Source organism: Carlito syrichta, unplaced genomic scaffold (assembly GCF_000164805.1).
Source record: "Carlito syrichta isolate Samal-C Ts95f unplaced genomic scaffold, Tarsius_syrichta-2.0.1 Scaffold90614, whole genome shotgun sequence".
NCBI classification, from domain to species: Eukaryota; Metazoa; Chordata; class Mammalia; order Primates; family Tarsiidae; genus Carlito; species Carlito syrichta.
Window position 1 is genome coordinate 130536 of NW_007034710.1, and position 7961 is coordinate 138496.

A 7961-nucleotide genomic window follows, 5' to 3' on the forward strand; every position below is an offset into this window, starting at 1 on the left:
TCAAAATCGAACAAGTTATATATTGCAGAGCCAGGACTTAAATTCAGTTGTATTCCCAAAAGTAAAGCTCTTAAACAACATGCTGCGCAACTCTGCCAAATCTTAGAGTTCAAAGAAAGGGACCCCACAGATCATTAGGTTGAATCGCTGTCATTTGCAGATGAGGACACCAAGGTCCAGAAAGGGAACATGACTTGGCCGTAAAACCAACAAGAAGCACCACAAACTTCACACTAAGTGAAGTGTGACACTAAGATCCACTGCACAGTCTTCCAGTCAACGTGGTTCCTGGTCACTCAAGCCCCAGGGAGTGGGCTGGGATTTCCTTTCTCATGAAGCACTTCAACGTTGCTGGTAACCAGAAACTTTGGACTGCACCCTATTATTCAATGGTCAAATTACATATTCTGGACAGTACTGGGTGAACCTTTGAACTTCTGGGGAAGTGGACCCAAATTTTCAACATTGTCAGGGTCTACAAGAGGAAGCCGAGAGGACAGAAAGCCCACAGGTTGGAGGAGTCCAAGGTCGCCAGCCAAGCTGAGCTCTAGATACAGGATGCATCCTAAAATCTGTCATATTAACTAGGACTCTTGAGAGTGAAAGGAAATGCTACTAATCATTACAGTCACCATATCCATAAGGTGGAACAACTGTCAGAAGGACCACACTGAAGGAGAAACCAACAAGGAACGCAGGTACCAGAGCCCAAGTCAAAGGGTCTGAGACTAGAAGCAGAAAGATGCAGTTGGGTTTGAGCATTGCTCCTGACTGGGTCCCAAAACAGTCAGATAGCTTGTTCTTTATCATTACCTGTGTCCCTCTCTGGTGCTGTGCCTTAGCCCTTAGGCAGGATGGAAGTGGCTGTTGTGTCTGCCAAGATCACAAGCAATTTACAAATCAGCATCCTTGCCTGTGTAGGGACATAGGATCCACTACGAAAACATTCCTCTTCCAGCTCACTCAAGCTCTGCTTCTCACCCCAGCCGGGATTCGAATGAAGAAGATCTTCCACTTGTGACACTTTTCACTTTTCCTTTCGTGTTTTATGTCTGCGCAAAAGAGGAAAAACATAATTGAGTATGTTTCCTTTTGCATCATGAAATATGATGCATCCTCCCACTGACCAAGGCAAGGTGAAAGAGAATAATCTAGAAGTCATGCCCATTCATGGAGTCTAGCTGACAGGATGACTGATTTTTCTTTCATCAGATTGGTTTGTTCTCAATGACCAGATAACAGACCCCAGGGGGCATCAGAATGGACCATTCTGGTCCAGCGTTAGTTCCCGTTGTGACCTGGAGTCTCTCTGGTCCTCAATTATAAATGATCACAACTTGAACTCCTGTGCTCTGTGGACTCCACTGCCTGCCTTTCATTTGCCTCTTTTGTAAGACAATCCCTGGCTCCATTGCTATGTATTCATTCATTTAACAGACCCACCATATGCCAGTCATAAGCCAGTCATAAGCAAAACAAACATCCCTGCTTTTGTGGCATTTATTTTTTTAAAGAGAAGGGGAACAATAAAAAAATATTAAATAAGTAAATTGTATAGTATGTTACAGGGTGATACCAAAAAAGTAAGTGGAACAGAGTAAAAGAGCTCCAGATTAAAGTTTTAAATAGAGGGATCAAGGAAGATCTTGTTGAAAAATTATATTTTAGCAAGTATTGGCAGAAGATTTTTAAAATTAGCCATGGTGGCCAGACATAGTGTCTCACGCCTGTAATCCCAGCACTGTGGGAGGCCAAGGTAAGAGGATCATTTGAGCCCAGAGTTGGAGGCCAACCAAGGCAACATAGCAAGATCTCATCTCTACAAAAAAATTAGCCAGGTATGGTGGCATGTGCCTGTAGTCCCAGCTACTTGGGAAGCTGAGGCAGAAGGATCATCTGAGCCCAGGAGTGACCATGCCACTGCACTCCAGGCTGGGCAACAGAATGAGACCCGTGCCTTAAAAAAAAAAAGAAAAGAAAAAGAAATAGCCATTGAGGTATCTGGGGAGAAAATACTCTAGGCGGGGGAACACTCTGCACAAAGGTTTGAGGCAGGAGCAGAACTGGCATGCCCATGAAACAGCAAGCAGGCCAGTGTGGCTAGACTAGAGCGAACAATGGGGGAGACTAATTGAAGATGAAGTCAGAGTGGTGTTTGGGGACAGATCACAGAGGGTCAAGCCGACCACTGTGAGGACGTTGGCATTTACTCTGAGTGACATGTGCAACTATTTCAGGACTTTGAGTGGAGTAGGAACATGATTTGATCTATTTTCTTAAAGAATCACTCTTCCTGCTGCACTACAAATAGACAAGGGGGCTAAGGTAGAGGCAGAAAGTCTCGATAAGAAGCTGCTATAGTAATTGAGGCAATCAATGATGGTGCTTGGACTGGTGCAGTACCAATGGAGGTGGTCAAAGGTGATTGGATTTTGGATGTATTTTTAAGATAGACCTGGCTAGACCTATTTTATGAGTCATTGAGTGTGGATGTGAAATAGAGGAGCCAAGAATGGCCCCAATATTTTTGGCTGGGCTCCAGGAAGATTGGAGTTACTGTCAACCAAGATGGCTGGAGCAGGCTTGTTGGGGGTGGATGGGAGAGAACCAGGAATGCAGTGAGGGCCTGTTGAGTTTGACCTCCAAGCAGAGCTGTTTTGTAGCAGTTGAAGATACAAGTCTAGGTTGAGAGTTCTGGGAGTTCTCAACATATGGGAGGTATTCAAAGACCTAAAACAAAATGAGGTCAACAACAGACTATGTGAGCTACACGAAGGAAGAACTGAGCTGTAGGGCCCTTCAACACTGAGAAGTATGAAGACACAGAGGACTCAGCAAGAGAGACTGGGGAATAGCCACTGCTGAGTTAGAGGAGAGCTGGGAAGGTGCACGAAGTGTCTAAGTTCAGTGGACACACAGCCTGAACATTCTGTTCTCCAATTCTATTCTCCAACAATCTTTTTCTTTGGTTCCCTGAATCAATGTGAATACAGTAGGTCCCCTACATACAAACCTTCAAGTTACAAACTTTAAGGATGAACACCTGTGTTTTTATGTATTATTTCCCTCCACCAGGTGTCAGTATAACCTGTTCAATACATACAGTACTGTCTAGCCAGTTGTGTGAATCAGGTATCTAGGCTAACTTTGTTGACCTTCAAACAAACTGGACTTACAAATGTGCTCTCAGAACAGAGCTCATAGGTATGTTGAGAACTTCCTATAGATTCCATGCCTCTGAGTGCTTTTTCTTTGCACTTAATGCCCAGCCATTTCAAGCCCTCTCTCCAGGGTCGCTGTGCAAATCTAGCAGCAGCCAGGGCAGGAGCCCTGCTATCAGGCTCATGGCTTATACAGGCAGCCTGTGTGCTGCTTGAATGCATCCCATGTCCAGCGAGATCTGCCAATCAGAAGAGAGCCCCCAGGTGGTACCCTATCCAACACCATCAAAACATGGGAGAGAATGCACAGGTAAGCTGCCGGGGGCAAACTGTCTGGGTATCACACAGCTTTGGAGAGTTTTTGAGAGCTCGGCATGTACAAGATGATATACTGAGCCCAGAGAAGAGGACAGATAGGCACAGGGGTCCAGAGCATCCTACAACTTGAAATGTACAGCCTATTGCCTCCATAAGGGTCTTGCCCTGGCCAGGCATGGAGGCTCACACCTGTAGTCTCAGCACTTTGGGAGACTGAGGCAGGAGGATCACTTGAGGCCAGGAGTTTGTGACCAGCCTGGGCAACATAGTGAGGCTTCATCTCTACAAAATATATATATTTTTAAGAATGAGCCAGGTGTGCCCTCAGCAACTAGGGAGGCTGAGGCAGACTGATCACTTGAGCCTGGGAATCTGAGGTTACAGTGAGCTATGATGGCATCACTGTGCTCCAACCTGGGGAACTGAGCAAATCCTTGTCTCACATAAATAAGTAAATGTAAATAATTATAAGGATCTTGTCCTATATTCTGAAGTTTCCCTGAGGAGGAAGCAATGTCTAGAAATTAATCTCTGAGGTTCTGAGAACACAGAAATATCTTCAAAGTTTCAACTCTGCAATCCGATGTATACAATGACTCATGCTGGAAATTCCACCATGGTCAGAGTTTATTCTCTTGATTAAAAAAAAAAGGTTTTTTTGAGCCGTGGTCTCATTCTGTTCCCCAGGCTGGAGTGCAGTGGCACACTCAAGGCTCACCACAGCCTTGAACTCCTGGGCTCGGGCTCCCCTTCTCACTCAGCCTCCTGAGTAGCTGGGACCACATTTGTGTGCCACCATACTCAGCTAATTTTTAAATGTTTTTGTAGAGACAAGGTCTTGCTATGTTGCCCAGGGCACTCATGAACTCCTGGGCTCAAACAATCCTCCCGCTTCGCCTCCCAAAGCACTGGGATTACAAGTGTGAGCCTAAAATGTTGTAAATAAAACTTGCGTCTCTCACTCAGCTCCCAAAAGGAACATAGAGCTTGATGGAGAGAAAACGGAGGAAGAGGATATGGGATGATGAGGCTGGAGAAAGCCCTCTCCACGTTCACCCTGCCTCCCAGGAAAGAAGATGGTCCTGAACAGGAAGGCAGGGGATGTCCCTTCCCCCTGGAGTTTCCCCTGTTGAGAGATGTAAGAAGGAGTCGCAGGATGAGTCAGAAACTCTTTGGTGGAGGCTTGTGGTTGAGAGCTGCCCACACAAGCGTCCTTGGGCCTTCTTTGCCTAAACCCAAAGACTTTGCTGTATGCAGAGCCAGAAGGAGACCACACGTGACTGTTTCGAGGGCCCGAGGGCAGGTTTCTCATTCAAAGCCTGCAGGAGCCTCAACTTCCCCTCCATCCTCCACCTACTTCTGGCTACCTGTCTCCACCCAATGCCCCGTCTCACCCCAAAACTCTGCCCAGTGCAGAAAAAGACCTTCTCCTGTGATTCTGCATTCCACTTTATTTCATACCCAGATGCCTCATCTCTCTTCCCTGGGATTTCTGCTCATTTCCTTCTTTTAAAGTGGAGAGGGCTATAATCCTAGCACTTTGAGAGGCTGAGGTGAGAGGATTGCCTGAGCCCACAGGTTCGAGGCTAACCTGGACAACTTGGCAAGACCTCATCTCTATAATAAATCAAAAAAAAATTAGACAGACTTGATGACCTACGCCTATAGTTCCAGCGACTTGGAAGGCTGAAGCGGCAGGATCACCTGAGCCCAGCAGGTCAAGGTTGCGGTGGCCATGAGTGTGCCACTGCACTCCAGCCTGGGTGACAGAGTGAGACTCCAACTCAAAAAATGAAATTAAAAAATAAAGGGCAGAGGGAAGAGAAGGCAAGAGGAGACCTAGGGAATTCTCTGGACTCACCGAAACTTGTTGCTGTTCTATCCCTAAATCACCACTTCTCTGAGGACAGCACTCTCAGAATTTACTGGAAAGGGAAGGCTGGAGGCCCAGCCATGATGAGCTCAGAGCCTCCCTTTGGCAAGTCCTGGGAAAGGAGGTCAGGCCTATCACCCAGCGGCCACTCTTGGATGTGAAATGGGAGCCATTGCTCCATCTGCCCCTTGGGTGCCTAATTCCAGCCCTGGGGGCAGATTTGGTCCTTTGAGTTCTTCTAGCTAGACACTTGAATTCTTGTTTCTTTTTTCACTTCAAATGCCCATACACTCCATAACCCTTGGGGTTGCCCATCTGAAAACCCAACATGAGTCACTTTGATTTGAGACAGAGATACAGGATGAGCACCATAAGGTGAGAGAGCATTGGCCAGGATGGAAAGCCCCAAACCTGACTTCTGATCCCAAGTCTTCATTATTGTGTAAACCAGAGCATGTTACTTGAGCTCTGTCTCAGTATGTCCCATCGCCTCTGGGAGGGGAAGGGTAGGTCTTGAATGAGGACAGGAGTCCTGAAGGCTGGAGTTGGGTGGGATAGAGGTCCAGGGCAGAGGGCCAAGAGGCAGAGGCCAAGCCATGTCTTACCCAACACCAGGGGCCAGACTTGGGATGCACAATTTCTCACCAAAATCAAGGAGCCAATGCCAGGAGATCCATTGTTCCATTTTATGCAGGATGGTTGCAGAAGGCCTTTCTGATGAAGGGACATTCAAGTAAAAGCCTGAAGCCAAAGGAACAGAAGCTGGATCAATACTTGAATAGTTGTTTAATCACAAAATATTTATTAAATAGCACCCCACACTAAGACCTCTCCAAGACACTGGGAAGACAAGGATGAGTAAAATAAACAGTCCTTGTCCTCATGGAACTTATAATTTGATCATGGAGACAGGATCCTCCCCCCAGAGTAAAACAATATAATGACAAGTTCTAACAAAAATAATGAAGTGGCTCATGCCTGTAATCCCAGCACTTTGGGAGGCCAAGGCGGGCAGGTTGCTTGAGTCCAGGAGTTCAAGACCAGCCTGGACAACATAGTGAAAACTTGTCTCTACAAAGGAAAGAAAGAAAGAAAGTGAGAGAGAGAGAGAGAGGAAGGAAGGAAGGAAGGAAGGAAGGAAGGAAGGAAGGAAGGAAGGAAAGAAGGAAGGAAGGAAGGAAGGAAGACTTCTTTCCCCAGTGATTGTTATTGGTGCCTTTGTCAAAGATGAGTGGTTGAGAGTCCATGTTTTTGCTTCCGGAATCTGTGTCCTGTTCCATTGGTCTATGTGCCTATTCTTGTACCAATACCAGGCTGTTTTAGTTACTGTAGCCTTGTAATAAAGTTTAAAGTCTGGAAGTGTGACGCTTCCGGCTTTGTTTCTTTTGCTGAAGATTGCTTTGGCTCTTTGTGCTCTTTCTGTTTCCATATTAATTTCTGTATTGTCATTTCTAGGTCCAAGAAAAATGATGTTGGTGATTTGATGGGTATTGCACTGAATCTGTAGATTGCCTTGAACATCTTGACAGTATTAATTCTTTCAATCCATGAACATGGATGCTTTTCCATTTGTTTGTGTTGTCTTTGATTTCTTTGAGCAGTGTTACTTTGTAATTCTCATTGTAAAGGTCTTTCAATTCTCTGGTTAGGTGGGTGCCAAGGTATTTGTGTGTGTGTGTGTGTGTGTGTGTGTGTGTGTGTGTGTGTGTGTGTGTATCTATTGTGAATGGGATTGTGCTTTTCATTTGGTTCTCTGTCTGCTTGTTCCTGGTGTATAGAAATGCAACTGTCTTTTGCATGTTGATTTTGTGCCCTGAGCCTCTACCAGAGTTATTTATCAGTGCTAGGAGGCTTTTGATGGACTCCTTTGGGTTTCAAGGTATAGAATAATATCGTCCTCAAAGAGGGATAGCTAATGGTTCTGGAAAAACCGACTGACCAATGGCTGAAGAAGAAAGAAACTGGACCCCTACCTATCACCAGACACAAAAATCAACTCCAAATAGATCAAAGACCTACACATAAAACCTCAAACTATACTAATCCTAGAAGAAAACATAGAAAACACCCTTATGCACATTGGAGTAGGCAATGAATTCTTGACCAAGTCCCCAAAAGCAAATGCCATAAAAGCTAAGATAGACAAATGGGACCTCATCAAACTGGAAAACTTGCACAGAAAAAGAAACTATCAAGAGAGCAGGAAGACATCCCACAGAATGGGAGAAAATATTTGCACATTATGCATCTAACAAAAGACTAACATCTACAAGGAATTCAAATGGAATGACAGGAAAAAAAAATAATCCCATTAAAAAGTGGGCAAAGCACATGAACAGACACTCCTCAAAAGAATACATAGGAGCAGTCAAAAGACACATGAGAAAGTGCTCAGCCTCACTCATCATCAGAGAAATGCAGATCAAAACTGCAATGTGGGCCGGGCTCGGTGGCTCAGCCTGTAATCCCAGGAGGCCGAGGTGAGTGGATTGCATGAGCCCGCAGGTTTGAGACCCGCCTGGGCAACTTGACGAGACCTCATCTCTACAACAAATAAAAAATTAGCCGAGCATGGTAGTGCGCGCCTGTAGTTCCAGCTACTTGGAAGG